Raw genomic sequence first — 26,316 nt, 5'->3', positions numbered from 1 at the left:
ATCTCTTGAGGGGTCCCAGACTGTGAGAGGGCACAGGTTGGGCTGAGGGACCACCCCCCTGCCAGTGCACAAATTTAGGTCATCAGTAGCTTAGGAGAAAAATATTATATCTTGGAAACAAAGATAAAAAAGCCAGTAATATTTTACATAAGAAGTTACAAATATTATAATAATTCTTATCAGCTCATGTAGTCCCATGTGATTAATACTTACTGACCTTGATCTTTTTGTTAGCAGCTTTGAGTCCAGTTTTTCCTTGGAGTCTGTAGATCTTTAGCCAGTTCAGTGTTATGTTTTTAAATTTATCAGAAACCTGCATTTTATTTTATTATTTTTTTTATTTTTTATTTTTTAAATATATTTTATTGATTTTTTACAGAGAGGAGGGGAAAGAGATAGAGAGTTAGAAACATCGATGAGAGAGAAACATCGATCAGCTGCCTCCTGCACACCCCCCACTGGAGATGTGCCTGCAACCAAGGTACATGCCCTTGACCGGAATCGAACCTGGGACCTTTCAGTCTGCAGGCTGACGCTCTATCCACTGAGCCAAACCGGTTTCGGCAGAAACCTGCATTTTAGAGTATTTTCTGGTGTATTTTAATGAATCTTTTTTTTTTTTTTTTTTTTAAATATATTTTATTGATTTTTTACAGAGAGGAAGGGAGAGAGAGATAGAGAGTTAGAAACATCAATGAGAGAGAAACATCGATCAGCTGCCTCCTGCACACCCCCCACTGGGGATGTGCCCGTAACCCAGGTACATGCCCCTGACCGGAATCGAACCTGGGACCTTTCAGTCCGCAAGCCGACGCTCTATCCACTGAGCCAAACCGGTTTCGGCTTTAATGAATCTTTGAAGATGAAACACTTCTAACAATGATTTTCTCCCAGAGCATCAGAGTAAAATAATAATTGTTTGTAAATAATAAAAGACTTAAAAATGGCCATGGTTAAAGATTTGATGAGAGTTTACATGCATACATACATACATACATACATATAAATGATGTGATTGACTTAGTTATTCATTCCAATCTTAGCTTGCCTTTATATAAAACTAGAAGCCCAGTGCACAAAAATTTGTGCACTGGCAGGGGGGTGGTCCCTGTGCCCTCTCACAGTCTGGGACCCCTCAAGAGATAACCACCAGCTGGCTTAGGCCTGCTCCCCTGATGGCAGATGGCACACCCAATCCCATGGTGTCTGCCCTGTCTCCCCCGGTCACAGATGGCAGGCCCAGATCCCGGGCTGGGGTGGGCGGCAGCTCGGGATCGCGCTGCCCCCCGCCCCCCCGCCCTGCCCACCCCGCACACAGCAGGCCCGGATCCCAGGCTGGGGTGGGCGGCGGCTCGGGATCGCGCTGCCCCCTGCCCCGCCCGCCCTGCCCACCCCGCACATGGCAGGCCTGAATCTTGCGCTGGGGCGGCCATTGGCTGGGGATCACGCTGCCGCCAGCCCCAGGTGGGCGGCGCAGCGGGATCTGCCTGCAGTATGCAAATTAGCCACCATCTTTGTTGGCGGTTAATTTGCATATCACGTGGATTAGCCAATGGGAGGTGTAGCAAAGGTACGGTCACTTACCATGTTTGTCTATTATTAGATAAGATTATTTTCTTTTTTTAATATATTTTTTTACTAAGATATTACATATGTGTCCTTATCCTCACGTTACCCTCTACCCCCCACCCCCCCGCTCATGCCCTCACCCCCCCGTTGTCCATGTCCATTGGTTAGGCCTATATGCTTGCATATAAGTCCTTTGGTTGATCTTTCCCCCTTACCCCCACCCTCCCCTACCTTCCCTCCAAGGCCCGACAGTCCAATCAATGCCTCTCCGTCTCTGGATCAGTCCTTGTTCATCAGTTTATGTTGTTCATTATATTCCACAAATGAGTGAGATCATGTGGTATTTATCCTTCTCTGACTGGCTTATTTCACTTAGTATAATGCTCTCCAGTTCCATCCATGCTGTGGCAAATGGTAAGAGTTCCTTTTTCTTCTTCCTCTTCTTAAAGAATACTTTTCAGCATTTCATATAATGCTGGTTTGGTGGTGATGAACTCCTTTAGTTTTTTCTTATCTGTGAAGCTCTTTATCTGACCTTCAATTCTGAATGATAGCTTTGCTGGATAAAGTAATCTTGGTTGTAGGTTCTTGCTATTCATCACTTTGAATATTTCTTGCCACTCTCTTCTGGCCTGCATAGTTTCTGTTGAGAAATCAGCTGACAGTCGTATGGGAACTCCCTTGTAGGTAACTGATTGTTTTTCTCTTGCTGCTTTTAAGATTCTCTCTTTGTCTTTTGCTCTTGGCATTTTAATTATGATGTGTCTTGGTGTGGTCCTCTTTGGATTCCTTTTGTTTGGGGTTCTCTGCGCTTCCTGGACTTGTAAGTCTGTTTCTTTCACCAGGTGGGGGAAGTTTTCTGTCATTATTTCTTCAAATAGGTTTTCAATATCTTGCTCTCTCTCATCTTCTGGTACCCCTATAATTCTGATGTTGGTATGCTTGAAGTTGTCCCAGAGGCTCCTTACACTATCTTCATATTTTTGGATTCTTTTTTCTTTTTGCTTCTTCGGTTGGGTATTTTTTGTTTCTTCGTATTTCAAATCTTTGACTTGATTCTTGGGATCCTCTTGTCTGCTGTTGGATCTCTGTATATTATTCTTTATTTCAGTCAGTGTATGCTTAATTTCTAGTTGGTCTTTTTTCATATCCTCCAGGGTCTCACTAAATTTATCGACAGTTTCCATAAAACTCTTGAAAAACCTTATAAACGTGGTTTTGAACTCTATATCCAGTCATTTGCTTTCCTCCATTTCTGTCATTTGTGACCTGTTTCTTTGTCTCCGTATTTTTTTATGCTTCTCTGTGTTGGTAGAGTGGCTTTGTGTGCTAGGTGTCCTATAGGGCCCAGTGGCTCAGCCTCCCCAGTTACCTGAGGTGGACACTCTTGGTGTACCCCTTTGTGGGCTTTGTGCACAGCCTTGTTGTAGTTAAGCCTTGATTGTTGTAGGTATCACTGGGAGGAATTGACCTCCAGGCCAATTGGCTGTGAGAATCAGCTGTGTCTTCAGTGGGAGAACTTCTGTGCTGGAGACACCCTTCTGGGGCAAGACTTGCTTCAGTGGGGCTTTGGTGCTCACTGAGTCTGCCCCCTGAGTGTGTCCCTTATGGATCTGAGGAGTTGTAATCTGGATGGTCCCACTCTGACCACTGGGTACACTGGCTCTTGGATCTCTAAGGAGGTGCTAATTTAGCCTCTGCCTGAGGCTACCCAGCAGGAGCTACGGAGATATCTGCAGATTCCTCTTCTTTGTTTGGGATTTGGAGGTGCCCAGATGAGGCCCAGCTGTGAAGCAATGCAAGCTGCTGTGGGGCCTTGGGCCTTCTCTTGTAAGTTCTGGGTCTGTCTGTCCTCTCTGTAATTTGTTAGGTAATTTTCAGGTTGCAAAGGGCCAGGGCATTCATATGCAAAAGCCTCTGCTGCAGCCTGGGTGGGGCAGGGTCTCAGGAAATCAACAGGGTGGAGCAAACAGCTATGGCTGATCCTCGGCCCTGCCCTAAGGGGCTGTGCGTCTCGGTGTCCCAGTAATTTAATTGCTGCAAGCACCTCTGAGGGAAAGCTGCCCTCAAGTTCTGAGTTCTGCCTGCTGCCAGACAGTCCAGTTTCTCCCTGTATGAGTCCTGGGTCCCCAGAGACATCTTGGAACTGGAGTTTAGAGCAGTTGGGGGCTTGTGACTCCCTCCCGATTAAAAAAACAGCCGTGTCCTCAGGTACCAGCCCCTTTCCGTGCGCACTCGAGCCTCCGTACCTTTGCATTTTACTTCCGCAGCTCCTGACCCTCAATGTGCTTTTCTCTTTCCTTTTAGTTGTAGAATTTCCACTCAGCCAGCCTTCCTGTGGTTCTGGATGATGTCCGTTTTGTCTTTTAGTTGTATTTTTGAAGTTGTTGCAGAGGCAGCAATTTCAGTGTTTACCTATGCCGCCATCTTGGTTTCTCAATCAGGATTATTTTCTTACTATCCCTCCTCCACAAACCTTCTGCAACTTACATATACATTTTGGTTTTTGTCCTATCATTTGCCTTCTTATTTTGAAAACAAGCATTTTATTTTAGGAAACATTACTATCCTTTTTCTTCCTTTACAACAAAAATAAATACATAAATAATAAATGCACTTATATCTCTTCTTACCCAGAAAACAGTCTATTTTCCTTATCTTCTCAACAAAATGAATCTCCGTGCTTCATGCCTTCCTCCCGGGAAGCACGTTTCCAGGCAGCATGTGTCTGCCTCGCGGGCTCCGTGGGCTGTAGAAAGCCAGAGCTCATTCACAGTCAGTCTGGAAAGCGCGGAGCCTTCGCTCTGCTTCGCGGAAGCCTGGGCTGCACGCTGCTAGTTCCCACCCGCACGTGAGCCCGAGGATCCGATGAAAAAGAAGGAAACTCTGGGGGGTGGCGGGGAGCCTCCTCCCAGCGACTGTCAACATGAGGTAAGTGGATGCAGGCGGAGCGGGTGCGAGGCCGGGTCCAGAGTGTCGCTCAGCCGATCACATCAGATCTCTTGAGGTCCCTGTTAAAAATCCAGATTTGTAGATCCCACCTCAGACCCACTGAATCAGAATATTCTAAGCTGGAGGCCAGGGGATCCGATTTTTAATTCAGACTCTGACGTGACTCTGCTGTCTGTCAGATTTAGAAATCCAAGTGTGTAAAGTTGTCTGTTGCTACGTAACAAAGAATGTCAGACTTAGTGATTTAAAACAACACACGTTGGTTCTCTTACCACTTCCAAGCCCAGCCTGTCTCAACTAGATCCTCTGCTTCAGGGTCCCTCGAAGGTCTCATCTGCAGCTGAACTTCTAGAAGGGCTCATGTTCAAGCTCATGTGGCTGTTGGCAGAAGTTGGCTCCTCCAGGCTCCTGAGCTGAGGACCCAGCAGGGCTGGCTGGGCATGGCCCGGTTGCTTGCCATGTGGGCTTCTTTCCAGGACCCGGCAGCTTGCTTCACGGAGAGCACAGGCCAAGGAGGCAAGAGAGCAATCTGCCCGCAAGACAAGTCACAATCTTACAAACCTGATCAGGAAGCACATTCGCCATGTTCTGTTGGTTAAAAGTTAGTCGTCTTATCCAGCTCACACAGCAGGGACGGGGATCACACAAAAGGATGAAGACCAGGAGTCGGGAGTGCTGGAAGGTGTGATAGTCCACCTGCTGTGCCAGGATTCAAGAAAGGCAAGGACTGATACAACCCGATGATCTGAGTCTTGAAGTTAAAGGAAATAATGCAAGCAGAGTTCTTGGAATGGTGCCTGGAACATAGTAACAATTCAATAGATGTCAGATATTTTTACTATTATTATTAAAGTTAAATAATACTGGATTTTGATTGTATCATTATGAACAATTTCTTCCTCAGATGGTTGTGCCTAGAACAATCACTGGCACATTGTACAAGTACGTCCATTTATACTATTATTTTAAAATGAATTGGGGTGCTAAGAGACTAAAAGATAATAAAATAGAATCCTCTTAATGGAGTTAAATCAGAATAAAGAGGGGGAGAATTAGAGGACTAAGATAGTATCAGAGGAAAAGAAATCCGTGAACCCTGGAAGACCCTGGAAATCTCCTACGACGGACCTGACAGCTGTTGTCAGGAGGAAGGAAGGAAGGAAGGAAGGAAGGAAGGAAGGAAGGAAGGAAGGAAGGAAGGAAGGAAGAGAGGGGAATTTAAGGAAATGTATGGACTGAATTTCCTCCCCTCTGGAGCTAATATGTTGAAGCCCCAACCCAGCATCTCAGAATGTGACTGTAATTGACGATAAGAGGTGCTTTAGAATGGAGAGTTGGGGCGGCCCTACTGCCATCTGACTGGGTCCTGAGAAGAAGAGGAAATGTGGACACACACCAGGGCGGGCGGCACAAAGGAGGCGGTGCCAGGACACAGCAGGAGGCAGCCATCTGCACGCCAAGGAGAAAGTCCTCAGAGCAAATCCACTTGCTGATGTGGGTCTTGGATGAGTGGCCTCCAGACCGTGAGAAATAAATTCCTGTTGTTGACGCCACCAGGTCTGTGGTATTGAGCCATGGCAGCCAAAGCAAAGTAATACAGCTACACTGAGAAGTCTCCGTTGGGTTCGGATTTTGATTTTCACCTGAAATAACCAAAGATGGTTTTATCTAAGGCAAGGGCAGTACAAAGGGCCGGTGGAACGAAGACCGCGTTGGCGCCTGCTGGGCGTTGGAGAGGAGCGGCTCCTGTGTTCCCATCACTTCCACGGCGGAGAGTGACCTCACCCCGGGACCCCTCAGCAGGCCTGTGTCCTGGACGGATGGAGAAGAGCAGAGGAGAGGTGAGCAGGCACCAGAGCAGGAGGTGTGTGTGCCCTAACACGTAGAACGTTTTCTTAAAAGTGTGAGGTGTTAAAGGTTTTCAATAGACAAGCGACACGATTGCCCTTGCACTTGAGGAAGATCACTCGGACACACATGCGGATGAACTGGAGGAAGGTGGCGAGGAGACCCGACAGGAGGCGATCTCTGGAAACCCAGCGATAAGAGACGGAGGTCAGAGGAAACAGCCAGGAGGGCTTGCGCACTGACTGCATCCAGCAATTACCTTAGAGGGCAGTGCAAGATGATGCCCAGCCTCCTCCCTGGGAAGACTGGGCTGCTGGGATGACCTACAAGAGTAACCCTAGGACTGAGAGTGACTGGAGGCATGCAGAAGGTGAGGGCTGAGTGTGGGATATCGGAGGTGCAACCGCGGGTTTCCTGCAGCCAGGGGACTCAGGAGACTCCGGGGCTAACTCTGGACTAACGGGTAGCTCTGAGAGCAACAAAGCCATTGGTTTGAATGAGACCACTGGACAACCCTTCAGAGCAGAACACAGGCGCTGCGGAAGGAGCCCTCAGACACTCTGCTGGGTTGGAGGGCAGCCTGCAGGATGGGAACGAATCCAGACGTGTCAAATGACGCCGAGTGACATCTTTCATATTTAGTAAAGAGTTTATTGTCTGCCATTTCCCACTAAAATATAGCGAACTCCATGAGACAGACGCATTTCCTGCCGTGTGCACCCAGCCCATGTCTCAGCCAAGGTCTAGGTAAGAAGCAACACCAGGTATTTCAGTGGGGACACTGGTAACCCTGAGACAATAGCACAGGAAGTGTCTAGGGCTGGGGACAACAGGGGAGAATTGGAACTTCCGAGCGGGGCCTTACAGAGAACAGAGCTTGGAATCAGCTTCCATTGTTGGAGGGACATTGACAAGAATAGTAAAAATAAAATAAAAATAGCCCTTTTCCTGCATTCCAGTCTCCCTCTCGTTCCTCTTTTAAGGGAACTTAAGATAAACACCAATCGGCAAAGCTTTGGGAAGTGTGATTTGCAAATGTCCAGCCTGAGCATGCTGATGGCGTCTGTAAGTGTGGGTTTGAAGAGGAGAGAGAATAGATTAATAGGGAGGGACACATTTTGAACAATGCGTGGTAAATATCAACAAATATCTTTACACTGCTTAACACGTAATAAATAAAGATGTTAAGAGCAGGATATTAGCGTTGACCTAAGAACCAGGAGGTCCCGGTTGGATTCCTGGTCAGGCACAAGCCCAGGGTTGCAGGCTCAATCCCCAGTAGGGGGCCTGCAGGAGGCAGCCAATCAATGATTCTCTCTCATCACTGATGTTTCTATCTCTCTCTCCCTCTCGTCCTCTCTGAAATAAGAACATATTTTTAGAAAAAGAGCAGGATGTTAAATATCAATCTCGTTCATTTTTGAGTCAGGTACTTATCTTGACTCGAAATATCACTTCTCATTTCTTTACTTCTTGTTTTTCTTTTTACACCATCCTGCACCGCAGAGTTGGAAGACTTAGAGATCTCGTCAATAACACTGGAAGCAAAAAGAGGTCCAATGACACTCTTCTTTTCTTTTTCAGGTAGGATGTCATTAGCGATCCGGTGGTAAACAATTGCAGAATAATGACAAAAATAAACAGCCAGTCATTAATAAATGTTGAACATCATACTACGCTTCCCACTTCTCCCTTCTCCCTCTCAACCAGTGTATTTCTCATCGCTGATGTTTTTTGTAACAAAAAAAAATGCCAAGCATATCCCAAAGGCATAGGAAAAGTCTCCTAGCCCTAGCTACAAGTGGTGTTTAAGGAGTGGAAGAATTCTGGAGTATTTAATTCTTAAAGAAAATCACTATTTTGTAACGAAACATGACATGGTGGGTTAAACAGCAAATGACCGTTTGTCCTCATTGGATTTTTTAAGGTGATGGGTGCACTTTCTACAGAAAAAATAGAGAAAGAAGGAAGATTTCTGTTAACTCCCTTCATTGTCTTTTAGGTTAAGATTTAAAGAGAAAAAGGCCAAAAACAAGGCACTGCCCCCTCTGAGGTTCGAACTCAGGACCTTCAGATTATGAGACTGACGCGCTGCCTACTGCGCTAAGGAGGCAGCTGTCTCCCCGCGTCCTCGGAATGTCTACTAGCATCATTGTAAGCTGCAGCAACTAAAGACCCCTGGGTCATAATGTTTGAAAATAAAGTGCAACTGACATGAAGTATCCGAACGCCCCAAAGCGGTGCAGTGCAGAGCAGAGCAGGGCCGACGCGTCTCCCCGCGAACCTTCCTGGGCGGCCGGGGACGGAGGCAGCTCCGCGAGGGGCCGGGCTGCGGAGCCGCCGCCGGAGCGGAACCGCGCTGCCTGCTCGGGGTTCTGGGAGGCGCTCTGGCCGAGGCGGGTGGGGGCGGCCGGCGGCCTGGGACTCCCCTCGACCTTCCCAGGGGCGCGGACCTGGCTCTCTCCCCGGCCCGGAGGCTCCCCTCCGCGACCTCAGCGCCCCCGGGCCCTCCGCTGGCAGGACCCTTTTTCCTGTGTTGGTGGCACGGGGGGGCAGGAGCCTCTTCCCGGGCCACCTGCGCGCCCCGGCTCCGGGCGCACCTGGGAGCGGGGAGGCAGCGAGGCCGGGAGAAGCGACATTCAGTTCCGGGAAAGTGCAGGCACACGGTCTCAGGCAGGCGGTAGCGTGGCCGAGCGGTCTAAGGCGCTGGATTAAGGCTCCAGTCTCTTCGGAGGCGTGGGTTCGAATCCCACCGCTGCCACATGCCTTTTCCCGCTCTCCACCGTGACGCAGTCAGTGGACGCCCCTTTTTACTCCCCACGTGAACAGCTCCGAGGCCCCCGCTTCACGTAGGTTCCTCAGCTCCTATCGTGCCTTCCCCCAGGTCAGAGGTAACACCGTACTCACCGCTTTTCCAAACGGCCGCCGACACCGGACAGGCCTTCAATTATTTTAATTAACAAATAGTTAATGAGCACCCACGTGTGTGTGCGTGCGTGTGTGTGAGAGACATTTACTCCATCATTGTATTTTCAACACCCAGAAGCATCCAACACTTAACAGACCTTCATTTAATCATTCGTGTTTTTAGAATTTAGTCGGCGCCTCCGGTGCGCGGGTGCTCGCTCGGGACCGTAGCGCGCAGTCCTTTCCGCGGCGCGACGAGCGGCGAGCGGCCGGCGGCGTCTCCTGCTCCCCTGTGAGCCCGAATGACGCGACGTGAGCGGCGGGGACTCTGCGCGAGGGGCCGGGCCTGGCCACGCAGCGGCCGCGCCCCACCGACGAGAGGCCTCTGCGTCTGCTCTTCGGTTCCCTCTGTCCGCCGGGGAGGCTCGCTCTGCCCGCGGGGCTTCTTCCCGCCCCGGGTCCCAGCCGGAAGCGGCGTCCTCCCCGCCGCGCCCGCAGCGCCCCGGGCCCCCTGCAATTCCCACCAGCACGCTGTAGGGGGAGCACTACAGGTTCCCAGCGGTAACAGCGCCAGAGGAGAGAAAAAGGGGAGATTGTAACTTTTACTTTAGACATTTCAGTTTGAGTTGTTACAATGAGTGGGCATTTGTTTCATAAATCAAATGCGTGAATTCACCAGTTTATAAATGAAGTTTTAAAACTCGAAACCGGAGAAATACAGCAAAGGAGAAATGCAGTGTGCGGGGAGCAGGCTGTGCTGCTGCAGGCGGCCCTTGGTTGGGGTTTCCTGCCGGTGTGCAGCGGAGGTGCTGGTATCCCTCAACCCACACTTAGCATTTACTGAAAGTTTTGGAGATGTTTGTGCAATTGTCTGCTTCTCCCCATGCATCAGTTCTGCCAGACTCAGAACCATGTTTCTCTCGCTTTCCCACATCATAGGGACTAGATAAATATTTGTGGTCTCAATGACTGTGCACAGGACAGAATGGCTTTCTAGTTTGTGAAGTGAGCGAGGTACACAGCTGAGGAGCCAGGAAGACTCGGAGACCTTCCGTGTAGGGAGGGGCAAGGGTTCTGTAGCTCCTCCTATAGGACATCCTTCCAAGTGTGGTCTGGCCTGCGGACTTGCTCTTTCGGGGTTCAGCCCTGCTGCCAGGGGACTGCGAACCACCTTTGTGGATTACCAGAGAGACTGCCCCTGGCCTGTGGAACCCAGTCATCGCGTCCTCTACTCATTCCCTCCGTGCTGTCAACTGTTTGCATTTACCTTGCAACGTTTGTAAACCAACCGTAGGTAATTCCAATGAAAAGGTGCAGCCTGATGAACTCCAGAGTCGAGAATAAACAAGCCTCCAGGATGGGGTGGGCAAGATGAGTGAAGGTCATCAAAAGGAAAACTCACAGCTATGAAATAAACAAGTCTTGGGATGTAACTGTGATGACTATAGTTAATAATACTGTATTGTGTATTTCAAAGTTGCTAAGAGAGGATATCTTACAACTATCATCACAAGAAAAAAATGTAGCTGTAGTGATGGATGTTAACTAGATTTATTACAGTGATCATTTCTTAATACATACAATATTGAATCATTATGTTGCAATCCTGAAGCTAATATAATTGTTTCTCAATAAAAGTAGAAAAGATTACAATGTTTTGCACCATTAAAGTTGTTAATCCCAATACACAGACACGCACAAAAATCAGTATTACAGGAAGAGGTGACCAAAAAAATATAGGACAAAAAATAAACCAATCCATGGCCACCTGCCTATTTTCCTGGTCTTTACCCGCTTTCCTGGGGGGCAGATGGGGGAGGTAAATGTGCAAAGGTCAGAAAAACCGTTCTCCCTGGCCGCTCAGAGAGCAGTATCAAGCCAGGAGTCGAATAGTGAATGGGCTTTTAAGTTCTGGTATCGTTTTAAACCAGTGAACATTTTTCTTTCTCTTTAAGAAAAAAGGTTGTGGCTCATGGAATAATACATATGCCACCTGGGGGCGGGGCGGGGCGGGGCGGGGCGGGGCGGGGGGGAGACCTGCCCCTGATCCAGCTGCATCTGAGCTAGCTTAGACCACCTTGAGCCAGGAGGTTCGTGAAGAAGGCTGGGAGAGCGTGTGTGGAGGGAAGGGGCGTTACTGGCACCTGGCCAAAAGTCTTTGAATTTTTCTGCTTCCCTCCTGACCTCTCAAAGATATACTCACTTCAACCCACATTCATTGAGCAGCTATTTTGCTTGTTTGGAGATTTAACAAAAGGATGAATAACTGAAACTGTTTCAGGGATTTCTTAGCAATTCGGCCTTGGGGACTACTAGACATACATTAAGGGCACATGGTCAATAATTAATATTTAGCTCAGGTAAAAATCTCCCTTTTGAACGGGGAGATTAAAATCCAATTTGTCCTTGTGTGGGTCGAAAATGAAGGCGAAATCAAAATCGCCATAAGTAACAATATTCTCGGATCAGGACCCTGCCCTGCCCCTGGCAGCCAGGGAAAGAAACCGGGACAGGAGGTCAGTGAAAACATCCAGAGAAACCCCACGTCCCACCTTGTGTTGGCTTTTCCTTCGAACGGCTTAGATCTAATTTTTAAAAATACTCCTGTAAATTAAAAAAAAAAATCAATTAGGAGGAAGAAGCAGAGCTTTCATTTAAACTAGCATTTCTAAAAAAAAAAGAAAGAAAAGAAAAAAAACACAAAGTAGCATTTCTTTTTCAATTATATTCTATAATTATAGCGCATGGATTTTTTAGGAGAAATGAGTTACTAGGGTAGCCAGCCCAAAAAGCCAAAAGGGGGTTCCATGGTGTAATGGTTAGCACTCTGGACTCTGAATCCAGCGATCCGAGTTCAAATCTCGGTGGAACCTTAACTTTTCATCTCATTTAAAACAGCGCGGTAGCCCTGACCAATTTGGCTCAGTGGATGGATCATCCGTCGAAATGAAAGGTCTCCGGTCCCCTACTGGTGTATGTTTCTCTCTCATCCATGCTTCTAACTCTATACCTCTCCCTTCCTCTCTGTAAAATATATACTTTTTAAAAAGTTAAAAACACGCGGTAGTCAGGAAGGCGGACTGCTCCAGCGCGCGGTCTGCAGGCTGGGGACCCTCCTGCCCTTCTCAGCCCAGCACTCCCAATCCGCGGTTAAGGAGCCGCCAAAAGGAAAAGGAAAGCGACAGACTACGTTGAGAGCCAGCCCTGCGGGTCAGTGGTCAGGCTCGGAAAGAAACGGCAGAGCAGGATGGAGAACAAACCAGAGGTGGGAGAGGGACTGACTGCGGACACGTCGGCCCTCCCCCGTCCCCCCACCCCATGGCCCCCCGCGGCCAACCAAACGCTCGGCGTCCTCCCCGCTGGGCAAGACCACCCTGGCAACGAATGTGCACTATAAGCCACTGCCGCTTTCAGCCAGAGCTTTTCCATGCAAGTCTGAAACTTTGAGTGGATGCAGCGAGGCTTCCGGAGTCCCGGCCCAAGCCCCACGGGGAAGCGCGCAGCAGGAAAGCATGGTGCTTGCAGGGAAGGCGCCCAGCAGTCCCCAGCCTCCCAGGACTCCAAACATGTCATAAATGAAAGAAATGGAAGCAAGCAACCTTTTGGACACAGAGTTCAAAACTATGGTTATAAAGTTACTAAAGGATCTTAATGAGAGCTTCAAGGGACTTAGTGAGAATGTGAAATACATGAAAAAGGACCAGAAATTAGGTATACACTAACTGGAATAAAGAATAATATACAGGAATTCAACAGTAGGGTAGAGGAGTTTCAGAATCAAATCAATAATTTGGAATATGAGGAAGCAAAAAACACCCAATCAGAAGAGCAAAAAGAAAAAAGATTCCAAAAATATGAAGATAGTGTAAGAAGCCTCTGGGACAACTTCAAGTGTACCAACACCCACATTATGGGTGCCAGAAGAAGAGAGAGAGAGCAAGATATTGAAAACGTATTTGAAGAAATAATGACAGAAAACTTCCCCTACCTGGTGAAAGAAATAGACTTACAAGTCCAGGAAGCACAGCGAGTCCCAAACAAGAGGAACCCAAAGAGGACCACACCAAGACACCTCATAATTAAAATGCCAAGGGTTAAGACAGAGAGCATCTTAAAAGCAGCAAGAGAAAAACAGTTAGTTACCTACAGGGAGTGCACAAATGACTGTCAGCTGATTTCTCAACAGAAACTTTGCAGGCCAGAAGGGAGTGGCAAGAAATATTCAAAGTGATGAATAGCAAGGACCTACAGCCAAGAATACTCTACCCAGCAAAGCTATCATTTAGAATTGAAGGTCAGATAAAGAGCTTCACAGACACAAAAAGCTTAAGGAGTTCATCACCACCAGACCAGTATTACATGAAATGCTGAAGAGTATCCTTTAAAAAGAGGAGGAAAAAGAAAGCAAAAAAATTTAAAAAAAATATGAACAATAAAATAGCAACAAATACATATGTATCAACAATTTAATGTAAAAATCAAAATAAACCAACAAGAAATCTACTGAACAAAATAAACTTGTGAATAAAATAGAATCAGAGGCATGGAAATATGGAACAGGCTGATGAATCTCAGAGGGGAGCGGGGGAAGGGGTAAGGAAGAGTTTAACCAAAGATCTTACCTATGGACACAGACAATAGGGTGTGAAAGGCCTGGGGTGGGCTGGGAATGGGATGGAGGGGGCAATGGGGAGAAAAATGGGGGACATCTATAATACTCTACAGTAAAGATTTAAAAAAAATTTTTTTTAAAGACCCTAACTAAGTACCCACCAACAGAATGCACAAATAAGTTGTGGCATATTCATACAAGGAAATAAAAATGTAGCAATGCAAAAGAATAAAAGTTTAGAAAAGTAATCAAAGGAATAGGAGGAAATTACTTTGGAAAATTGTTTGGCAATATCTATAAAACTAAACATATACCTATGCTGTAACTCATCCATCCCACTCCACAAAATGAGCGCACCTGTCCATTCACATTTATAAGAATGTTCAGGGCAGCTTTCTTCATAATAGACAATAGCTGATGGCAACTCAATACTCGTCAATGGCAAAATTCTTAACTAAATGGTGATATATTGTGAATCACTACTCAGCAGAAGAATATTAAATTACTGCTATAGATAAGAATGATTCTTACAGACATAATGAGTAAAAAAAAAAGTCAGACAAAAAAGTGATTATTGTATAATTTTATTTATATAAAGTTCAAGAACAGGCGAAATAATGAATGTTTCTAGAAATATGAAAAAAATGATTTCTTCTGAATAGCCTTTGGGGTGGGTATTAATGGAGGGAAGCAAGAGGGAGCCTTCTGGGAAGCTGAGAGCATTCTTCATTGTTATACACACATGTAGCTAACCCGTGAGCTCTACACTGAAACACTGCCCTTTGTGTGTATTTTACCTAGGCAAGTTTAAAATTACTATGTACTGGTAAGACAATTCCTTATTCAGTGTCAGATGCTACACCATATAAGTTCTGAAGATACTGAAGAATGGAGATGTTGTCATGTTGGGAAGATAGAGGAAGTTTTACGAGAAGTTGATTCTGGAGGGAGTGGGTTACCTGCCAGGAAAGTGTGTGAAGTTTAGCACCGGGTGGGGGAGCAATGGCCTCAGAGCTTACGGAGGCCTTGTAACCTTCTTAGGCCCAGTACCCTGCAGGTCCGTGAGCGATTCTCCCTGCAGTCCAGGACACCATTCCCGCTGCAGTGTTATTCTTTCTTCATAGCACCCGTCTCTTCCTCCATGGCACTGGTCACAGTGAGTAACCTATATTGATGTGTTTAATAACCTAATGCCACTCCTTATTCTAATTACATCATACTAGGTAACAAATTGCCCCAAACTTAGAGCTCGATGGTGTGATCCTCCCACTCCGTGTGGCAATGACTGGCAACTCAGATGTGTTGTAGGTGGTGGGAAGGCACCTTTCCCGTGGGGTCAGACCAACCTGGGCTCAGCAACCTCAGTACTTGCATTCTGGCTAGGAAAGAATTCTGAGCCAAGACCTAAACTATAAGAGAACATCTGTGTGTGTGTGTGTGTGTGTGTGTGTGTGTGTGTGTGTGTGTGGCTAATATGCCAAGTGTCCCTCCGACCATCTGACTGGTCGCTATGACGTGCAATGACCACCACAGGGCAGATGCTCAATGCAGGAGCTGCCGTGATGCACGCTAGCCATTTACAAAGAAACGGCTCTGTGGACCTGGCACCGCCAAAGCAACACTGGCTTCTCCCAAGCGGGACACAGGCCTTGCCACCACCCCGGAGAGACACCCCACTGAATTACAGCCAATGCTGCAGAGGCCCCATGGCCCAGCCCAGCCCAGAAACAATGGCTGTGGGCACCAGGTAATGACATCACATAGCAATGCCCGGCTTCCTCTCCCTAGCAACTAGCCTCCTTGCAGTTTCTTCAGCCAGGAACACAACTTGCTTCATAGCCAGGTGCAAACATTTTACACTTTAACCAAATGTCTGTGAAGCGTTTTCCCGTGCCTCATCCCATTTGATCCTCACAGTTGTCCTGGAGTAGGTAGATAGGAGACTCAGTAGAATCCTATTTTCTTTTCATTAACTGGAAAATGGAGATTTAGAAAGCTTAGAAACCTGACCCAATTGAAAAGACGTAAGAAATGGTGGACCTTGAAAATAACTTCAGGTTTTCTCACTGAGCAGAATATAGTCAAACACTGCTGCAGTTAAATATTTTACCCTTTGTTCTCCCTGCATGATCTACAATAATAATCTGCTTCATGTTGCTGTGTTGCTGACAATTACCTGAAAGAGAAGTTGGGGTGCTTCACTGGGCTGAAAAAAGTTTAGCTAAATCAGAAAGCAGGTCTAATTAAGCAAGTTTATTCTATATATACTAGAGGCCCAGTGCATGAAATGTGTGCACAGGTAGGGTCCCTAGGCCTGGCTGGAGATCAGGGACAATCTGTGGGGTGACTGGCAGGGAGATCGGGGCCCCCCACTCATACTCGCCTTGGCCAGCTGGTGCTGCCTGCTCACTGGCCCTGCTGCTGCTGCTGGTTCCTCCCTCTGTGGGGCAACCAGAGAGGAGGTCTGGGGGCCCACCTTGGCTCTCCTGGGGCCTGTGGGCTGGGGGCAGCTCCTGCGTTGAGTGTCTGTCCCCTGGTGGTCAGTGCACGTCATAATGACTGGTCATTCTGCCGGTCGTTCTGCCATTCAGTCGATTTGCATATTAGGCTTTTATTATCTGCTAGAGGCCCTGTGCAGGACCTCTAGTAGGGTCACTAGGCCTGGCTGGTGATCAGGGCTGATCGGGGCCTTCTGGCTGCCGGCCGGGGCCTTCCTTCGTTTCATGCCGCCCCTTGGTGGTCAGCGCATGTCATAGTGAGTGGTCAGTCTCCTGGTGGAACTCCCACAGGCACAATTTGCATATTAGGCTTTTATATATAGACTAGAGGCCTGGGGCAGGAAATTCGTGCAAGGGGCTTGACCCTTGCAGCCGCCCCAGCTTGCCTCGGCCCTTGCAGCCTCAGCTTCATCCAGTAGGTCGTCTGGAAGGATGTCTGGAAGGATGTCTGGAAGGTTGTTTGGCTATCCGGTCTAATTAGCATATTATGCTTTTATTATTATAGACTAGAGGCCCGGTGCACAAAAATTTGTGCACTCGGGGGGGAGAGGAGGTCCCTCAGCCCAGCCTGTGCCCTCTTGCAATCTGGGAACCCTCGGGAGATAACGACCTGCTGGCTTAGGCCTGCTCCTGGGAGGCAGAGGGCAGGCCCAATCCCTAGGTGCAGCCCCTGGTCGGGCTCAGAGCAGGGCCGATTGGGGGGTTGGGGCACTGCCCCCTGTCATGCACAGAGCAGGCGGATCGGGAGGTTGCGATGCCACCCCTAGTCACGCTCAGGGTAGGGCCGATTGGGGGGTTGGGGCACCACCCCCTGTCACACTCAAGGCAGGGTCGATAGGGAGTTTGCGGCACCACCCCGTCAGGCACAGAGCAGGGCCGATCAGGGGGTTGGGGCTCAGTACCCTGTCACACACACAGCAGGGCCGATCAGTGGGTTGAGGAGCTCCCCCCTGTCACGCACAGAAGAGGGCCCATCAGGGGGTTGGGGAGCTGCCCCCTGTCACGCACAGAGCAGGGCCGATAGGTGAGTTGGGGCACCGCCCCCTGTCACACACAGAGCAGGGTGGATCAGGGGGTTGGGGTGCCACCACTGTCACACTCAGCGCAGGGCCGATGGGGGTGGGTTGGGGCGCCGCACCCTGTCACACACAGAGCTGCAGGGCGATCAGGGGGTTGGGGAGCTCCCCCCTGTCATGCACAGAGCAGGGCCGATCAGGGGGTTGAGGAGCTCCCCCGTGTCAGGAACAGAGCAGGGCGGATAGGGAGGTTGTGGCCACACCCCCTGTCACACACAGAGCCTCAGGGAGATCAGGGGGTTTGGTCGCTGCCCCCTGTCACGCTGATCCCGGTGCTGGGAGGCATATTACCCTTTTACTATATAGGATAGAGGCCTGGTGCACTGGTGGGGGCTGGCTGGTTTGCCCTGAAGGGTGTCCTGGATCAGGGTGGGGGTCCCCACTGGGGTGTCTGGCCAGCCTGGATGAGGGGATCATGGCTGTTTGTAGCTGGTCACACACCCTTCAGGGTGGGGGTCCCCACTGGGGTGCCTGGCCAGTCTGGGTGAGGGGCTGAGGGCTGTTTTCAGGCTGGTGGGTGACTGAAGCTCCCAACCTGTCCTTTTTTTCTTTTCTTTTTTATTCTGGGCCAGCTTTAGCTCTGAGGCTTGGCTGCTGAAAGCAGGTATCTGGTTTGTTGGGTTCTGTAATTGTAACACTGTTGCGGTCCTGCTCACTCCAGCTCTGAGATCCTGGCTGGCTGAAAGCAGGGATCTGTGTTTGTTCTATAATTGAAACAATGTTGTGGTCCTGCTGGCTGAAGCCCTGCTGGCTGAAGCCCTGCTGGCTGAAAGCAGGTTTCTGGGGTTTTGTTTAGCTTCTATTTTGTAACAATGTTTCTTAAACTGCAAGCTCAGAGGCCGGCAAGGCAGGTGGGGAACATTGGCTTCCTCCGTCACTGAAGCAAGCAAGCCTCCTGTTCACTTCAAGCTGCCTGGCTGCCGGCCGCCATCTTGGTTGGCAGTTAATTTGCATATTGCCCTGATTTGCCAATGGGAAGGGTAGCGGAGGTAAGGCTAATTACCATGTTTCTCTATTATTAGATAGGATAATAGAAGAAATTGGCCAGGATGCCATCACATAACGACCAATCAGGACGGGGGTGAGCAGACTAGTGTGTGTGGGGGGGAGGCAGTTGGGGGCAAGCAGGCTAGTGGGGGGGCATTTGGGATTCCCCGGCAGGCAGAGTGGTTAGGGGCAATCAGGCAGGCAGGTGAGTGGTTAGGAGCCAGCAGTCCCGGATTGTGAGAAGGATGTCTGACTGCTGGTTTAGGCTCAATCCCTGTAAACAGGCAGTAGGACATCCTTCGAGGGGTCTCAGATTGAAGAGGGTGCAGGCCAGGCTGAGGGACACCCCCTCCTGTGCACGAATTTTGTGCACTGGGCCACTAGTGTGGGTGTGTATATATAATTAGGCAAGCAAATTATCACTTCAAAAAATAATACTTAAGTGGCTACAGATAATCACATTTTTTCAGTGACACTATTACTTAAATAAGACTTGAGATGTTTTTATTCCCCAAAAATATTTTTATTGCTTTCAGAGAGGGATAGAGAGATAGAAATATCAATGATGAGAATCATTGATTGGCTGCCTCCTGCTTGCCCCACACGGGGGATGGAGCCCGCAACCTCGGAATCGAGCCGTGACCTCCTGATTCATAGGTCAATGCTCAACCACTCAACCATGCAGGCCAGGGTAAACATGCCTTGAGTTCTTTCTTTTAAATGTATTTTTTGTTATTATAGTATTACCGATATCTCCCATTTTCTCCTGCCTTTCCCTCCTCCTCTCAGCCCCTACCCACCCCCAGGTGTTCACCACCCTATTGCCCATGTCCATGGGCTATGCATATCCTATCTAATAAAAGAGAAACATGGAAATTGACCATAACCCCGACACCCTTCCCATTGGCTAATCAGCAGGATATGCAAATTAACTACCAACCAAGATGGTGGCCGGCAGCCAGGCAGTTGAAGCAAACAGGAGGCTTGCTTGCTCCAGTGATGGAGGAAGCCAAGGTTCCCCGCCTGCCGCTGCCGGCCTCTGAGCTGCAGTCTAAGCAACTATGTTGCAATTATAGAACCTAAACAAACTCCAGAAACCTGCTTTCAGCCAGCTGGGCATCAGCCAGCAGGACCACAACAGTGTTTCAATTATAGAACCCAAACAAACCCAGTACCTGCTTTCAGCAGTCGAGGTCTCAGAGCTGGAGCCGGGCCTCAGAGCTAAAGCCGGCTCTCAGCTCCAGTGACAGCTATAGAAGGTAAATAAATCCCAGAATAAAAAAAGAAAAAAGAAAAAAAGGAGAGGTTGGGAGCTTCAGTCGCCTGCCAGCCTGAAAACGGCCCTCAGCCCCTCACCCAGACTGGCCGGGCACCCCAGTGGGGACCCCCACCCTGAAGGGGGTGTGACCAGCTGCAAACAGCCATCATCCCTTCATCCAGGCTGGCAAGGCACCCCAGTGGAGACCCCCAACCCGAAGCAACAAGATGGCGGCCAATTTGCATACTGAAGGCAGGTGGCAGCGGGCAAGGCTGTCCGTGATCCGGGACCCGGATCTGTGACCCTGCCGGACAGGGGGCAGCGCTTGAGGCTGTCTGCGGTCCGTGACCCAGATCTGTGACCCTGCCGGGCGGGGGGCAGCACTTGAGGCTGTCTGCGGTCTGGGACCAGATCTGTGACCCTGCCGGATGGGGGGCAGCGCTTGAGGCTGTCCGCAGTCTGGGACCAGATCTGTGACCCTGCTGGGCAGGGGGCAGCGCGGGAGGCTGTCCGCGGTCTGGGACCTGGATCCATGTCCTGGCGGGCGGGGGGCAGCGCTTGAGGCTGTCCACGGGACCAAGACACGGATCTGTGACCCTGCCGGGTGGGGGGCAGCACTTGAGATTATAAAAAGCGAAGCCTCTGTATGTTACTTCACTCTGATTTGGAAATTATTCCCAGAGTCCACTAGTCACTAATAAATGGGTTAATTAATAAATGGGTTCCTCCCTTTCTCTAGGAAGCGTGCTTGACATTTCTTTGCTCTTCTGTAACACTAGGGCAACCCGGTGCCCCAGGGAGCTGTGTGCAGCATGACAAGAAGTGGTCTGGCCCTAGCCGGTTAGGCTCAGTGGATAGAGCGTCGGCCTGTGAATTGAAAGGTCCCAAGTTCCATTCCGGTCAAGGGCACCTGCGGGGTTGCAGGCTCCATCCCCAGTAGGGGACTTGCAGGAGGCAGCTGATCCATGATTCTCTCTCATCATGTATGTTTCTATCTCTCTCTCTCCCTTCCTCTCTGAAATCAATAAAAATATTTTTTAAAATAAAGCAGTCTGACTACTGCACAGAACATTAGAAACATTGTTTAGGGTAACATCACGGAGGTAGCCGGCTTTTCTGCACAATAGCAATGCCTTCTGATGCCATAGCTCTCCCTCCTTCTCACGAATACCCCTGGCCTTTGTCTCCTTATCTCAGCTACTGCCTGAACCAGCGCTTCCTGAGGGCTATTTTTTATATCAGAAATGCTGTTGCCTCTCATTTTGAAAGGCCTTTTATTTTTAGCTCAATTACAAATTTCTCAGATCTGGTTTGTTGGCTTCATTTTGCATTTGAAGTTTGAAACATAAGCAGGGAATTTGAGGGTAACCCTTTGAGGTACACTCATCTCACTCAGATTCCTCATCCAGAGCACACACAGAATGTATCTAGATCAGCTGTGGGCAAACTACGGCCTGCGGGCCGAATCCGGCCCGTTTGAAATGAATAAAACTAAAAAAAAAAAAAAAAAAAAAGACGGTACCCTTTTATGTAATGATGTTTACTTTGAATTTATATTAGTTCACACAAACACTCCATCCATGCTTTTGTTCCAACCCTCCGGTCCAGTTTAAGAACCCATTGTGGCCCTCGAGTCAAAAAGTTTGCCCACCCCTGATCTAGATAATAGTGTTGTAATGTACCCCACGAATCTCACAAGGACGCCTCACAAAGTTGAATTAAGGAGTCACATTTCTTCCAAATCTGGGACTACGAGGGGGCATTTCGCTTTCCCAAATCTCGGTGTCCTCCCAGCCCCAACATCAGATTTATAGGCAGAGATCACAAAGGTATTGATTACATCCCAGGGTTTGGAATGAGGACCCTGGTTTGCACAAAGCAGTTACAGAAGCAAGATTGAGCCGATTAGTTATCTACAAAGATTAATTATAGTTTGGGGTCTTGGGACCACTGAGTTGACAGGGACACATTATCTGGAACCCTCAGGTCTTGGGATAACTGTGCTGTCCTGGTTCCCAGGTACAGAGGAATGTGCTTTCTAAAACCAGGATGACCACAACCAATGGGGTATTCACATTACAATCATAAGGCATTCAATCGAATGGGATGATTTATATATTCAGAAAATCAAAGTAACTTTTCTATTGTTAAACAAAGCAAATAAGTACAGAAGCCAAACAGCAGGGTTAAAGTTAAACTATAGTTTCTACCTGAGATGATTGCTACCATACTTCATTCCCCACTGGTTTTATGTGCATGAGTCAAATCTTGGACTCATCCTTATTAGTTAGGGGATTGTACTGCCCCCCTAACTACAAGTAGTTTGACCGAATTAATTTTTCTAAACTGCCTGCTTGGCACATTTAATTTTCATTTACTCACCCCACTTCTTTTAGGGCAGCCGTGGGCAAACTACGGCCCGCGGGCCGGATCCGGCCTGTTTGAAATGAATAAAACTAAAGAAAAAAAAGACCGTACCCTTTTATGTAATGGTGTTTACTTTGAATTTATATTAGTTCACACAAACACTCCATCCATGCTTTTGTTCCGGCCCTCCGGTCCAGTTTAAGAACCCATTGTGGCCCTGGAGTCAAAAAGTTTGCCCACCCCTGTTTTAGGGGCATTCTCTATTCTGTTCCTGCTCTCCTGTCCCCTAGCACATCTAGCCCCACTTGGCCCTGGACTTTCTCACTGGCTAGAAAAAATGTTCCTACAGTTACCAAGTGCCCTAGTGCCACGGTCCCCGTCAATACTGTCCTCACTGAAGCCCAGTTCCCCTCCTGTGGGCGTCGAGCCTCCTCTTGGCCTGCGTGGAGCCCAGGCTAGGGATCTCACGGGTGAGGCTCTGGCTGCCGGGATCAAGGCCGTTTTCTGGTGCAGGAGCTGGGAGTGGTATAGTCAGGTCTGGATGCTGTCAACCTTAACAGCCATGGGCATGCTTAGGGCGACAGTGTATAGTCCCTTCCAAGTTGGGGTGAGTCCTTGGGTAGTGAACTTATTTACCCACACCTAGTCCCCAGGTTGAAATGGATGTACAGGGTCCAAGGTGAGTACCGGCAGGGTGTCTCGAACCAGCTTCTGGGTGGCTCTCTGGGTATACTGCAGAGCCTGCAAGGACTTGAGCAAGGAACGGTTATGACTTTTAACTTTTAATTCCTCCCCTAACTTTGGGCAGGATAGGGGGAGGTCTACCAAACATGATTTCAAAAGGAGAGAACCCCTCCCGGTTGGGGGTACACCTGGTCTGAAAGTGGGCAAAGGGCAGGAGGTTGGTTCAGTTTTCACCGGTTTCTGGGATAAATTTAGTTAAAGTCCTTTTAGAGTCCTGTTCATACCTGCCCTGAATCAGTGGCCGGTATGCACAATAGAGTTTCCAATTTATACTAAGACTTGAGCTATACTTTGAGATACTTTGGCTACAAAGGCGGGGCTGTTATCTGATCCTATGACTGATGGTAGCCCAAATCTAGGTATAATCTCCTGGAGTAATTTCTTGACCATTATAGAGGCAGTTTCTGCCCTGGTGGGGTAGGCTTCTACCCAACCCGAGAAGGCGTCTACAAAAACTAGCAGGTACTTGTACCCTGACGCTGGTGGCTTGATCTCTGTGAAATCTACCTCCCAATGTTCTCCTGGGGAGTTTCCCCGGGCCCGAGTTCCCGGGGGGGGGTGGGGTGGGGGTGGCCTCTTACCTTGCTTAGCATTTACCTGTACACAGATAGTACATCTAGTGACTATGCTTTTAATTATCTTATCTAAGCTTGGTATATAGTACCTGCCTCGCAGAAGTTCAGAAGTTTTGGTGACGCCTAGGTGGGTAGTCTGGTGTAACTAACGTCCTACCTAGAGCCTCTGGGACCAAGAGTCTGCCATCTGGTAGCATCCACCAACCATTTGGTCCTCTGGTAGCTTGCTTCTGTTCTGCCAACTCCTCTTGTAAAGGCCCCACTGGTTTTTGGGCGGCTTCCTTGGCAGCTTGGTCTGCAGCTGGTTTCCTTGGGTGGTCTAGGGTGACTACCACCATCCACTGTATACCAGATTTCATCCTGAACATAACTGCTCCAATCTTGTACATAACAGTACCTTGTCTGGTGATGATAGCGGGACATCTGTCAAGTCTGGGCGAGCCATTTGTACTGCATCTGTTACCTCTATGCAGTCAGAGATGGGCTCCTCCAGATCATCATCTGGGAGCAGGCTGGCAGGGTTGATGGCCAGTGTCTTATAGAATCGGATGCAGGGCTGGTCCAGGAGAAGAGCTTGGTACTGGGTGGCCCTGGTGTTTGACATCCATCTCTCCGGAGCACCTCGAAGGAGGGCTTTCCACAGCATGGGGTGTTGTCAGGGCTAGTTCCTGGCCCAAGGTCAGCTTACCTGCCTCCTTTACCAGCAATGCTGTGGTGGCCACTGCCTGGAGGCACGCAGGCCATCCTGCCACCATAGTGTCTAGTCTCTTAGACAGATGGGCCACAGGTCTCTTCCAGGGAGAGAGTCTGCGTGGGAACCCCTTTGGCAATGCCCCTTACCTCACTCACGTAGAAGTGGGAGGGCTTCCTGATATCTGGCAAGGCTAGGGCAGGTGCTGAGACAGAGCCTTCTTTATCTCCTCAAAGGCCCGTTGTTCCACTTCGGTCCAGTCCAGCGGCTGCGCCCCCCAGTACTTGAGTATAAAGGTTTAGCAATCTCCGCCAACCCTGGTATCCACAGGCGGCAGCATCCAACTGCCCCTAAGAATTCCTGAACCTGCTTCTTGGTTGTAGGCATGGGGATCTGTAAGACTGCCTCTGTTTGACTGAGGGAGAGGGTCCGTCTGCCTTTGCTAATGTCGTACCCCAGGTATGTGACATCACAGGAGCACAAGTGTGCCTTCTTGGCTGACACCCAGTAGCCTAATGCTTGTAAGGTGCCTAACAGGCCCTCAGTGGCTTGTCAGCAATTTTCCTCGGTCTCTGCTGCCAGCAGCAGATCATCTACATACTGGAGTAGGGTACACTCTGGATGCTCCTGTCTAAAGGCAAGTTGGTCAGAGCTCAAGGTTGCATCAAAAAGGGTGGGAGAATTTTTGAAACCTTGAGGCTGTCTAGTCCAGGTTAATTGTCCTGAGAATCCACCCTCTGGGTCATTCCACTCGAATGCAAAGATAGCAATTCCCTTCTTTGTTTCTAAACTCAGGGGGTATTGCCTTACCCGAGCTGGAGTGGCAGCTTGCAATTGGATTACTACAGGAGCTTGATGACTTGCTAACCCCGGGGGCTTGTTTTCTGCCCAAACCATGGGAAAGAGACGTAATTTCCCCAAGTAAGCAGAGTCACCTTGGCCCTTTCCTGCAAGAGATATTCCTCTGAGAGAGGACAGGTTAGAAGAATGCGGGCAGGGGAGGATGGGTCCGGGCCTGGGTTCCTTGGATCCACGGTGAAGTGTGCTCCGCCCCCCTCAAAGGATATGGTGGCTGGTAGTTTCTGTAAGAGATCACATCCAAGTAAGGGGTACGGGCAAACTGGCATGACCAGAAACGAATGTGTTACCGTGTTCTTTCCAAGGTCCACAGTCCTCTTCGATGTCCAAGGAAAAAGGCAGTTTGTCCGGAGGCTCCCGGGACTGATGTCTTCTTAGATGTTATAGGTCCCATTGGCTCTGTCAAGACTGAATAGGCTGCCCCAGAACACCCCAGGAAAATAACAAATTATTATTCTGGGCTCTAAGGGGTTCAAGGAAAAGGAGTCCTGGCCCTATTAATCACCTTCCCTGAGTGTAAATCCTTCAGAGCCTGGGTTTTCCCCTCGGCCTTCCTTTGTTAACCTACTAGGATATTCTCTCTTCCAGTGCCCCTACTTCCTACAATAGGCATACTAATAAATTCCTAGTTTGCTGCCGGCCTTTTCTTTCCTTTAGTCCTGTTTCTTCTCCAGGGTGTCCCTATTGTTAAAGACTTTCTGGGCTACCTCTACCAGCGATGACCAATTCATTCCTTCGAATCCTTCTAATTTTTGAAGTTTCTTTTTCTAGCTGCTGCCTTTTAAGCCCCCCCCCCCCTTCCCCAAACCCCCAACAGAACATGGTGAAAAGTGTCCAAGGAGGCCTTGTCCCGGGGGTTCTTGGGTTTCATTGGGGCGCAGGGAGATACAAGAATGCAAAGGGAAATTTCCCTCATTGCCTCTGCAGCAGCAGCCGCCTACTCAAAATAACCCCTCAGGGATGAGAGGCAATTACAACCCCAGTGAGCAGAGCCAGATAGGTGGAGGCGGGGAGCTCAGCGCAGGTCCCCAGGTGACTAGTGGAGGTGCTCCCACCGCGGGGGGGGGGGGGGGGGGGTACGCCTGGGGGGAAAGCATTTTTGTCTGGCAGCCCTTTTCTCTCTGCTCGCCTCCAGCCAGTGACAGTGGCATGGTGCGGGCCAGCTGCCGGGAAACACACCCTGCAGTCAGACTCCCTGACCTCTCCGAAAAGCCCCTTTGTTTGAGTGTGTTTCCATTAAAAAGTACTGATTTTAAAAACTAATAACCAAATGGTATACAAAACATAGTTTTTTCCTTCTGAAGGTTTCACAATGTATTGTAATCATTAACCAGTCTTTTACTATTAAACTTAAATGGCCAATTGAGAGAAATA

Source organism: Myotis nattereri (genome assembly GCF_964212035.1).
Source record: "Myotis nattereri genome assembly, chromosome: 6".
Lineage (NCBI taxonomy): Eukaryota > Metazoa > Chordata > Mammalia > Chiroptera > Vespertilionidae > Myotis > Myotis nattereri.
The sequence above is the reverse complement of the archived record's forward strand: the minus strand, read 5'-3'. Positions refer to the sequence as shown.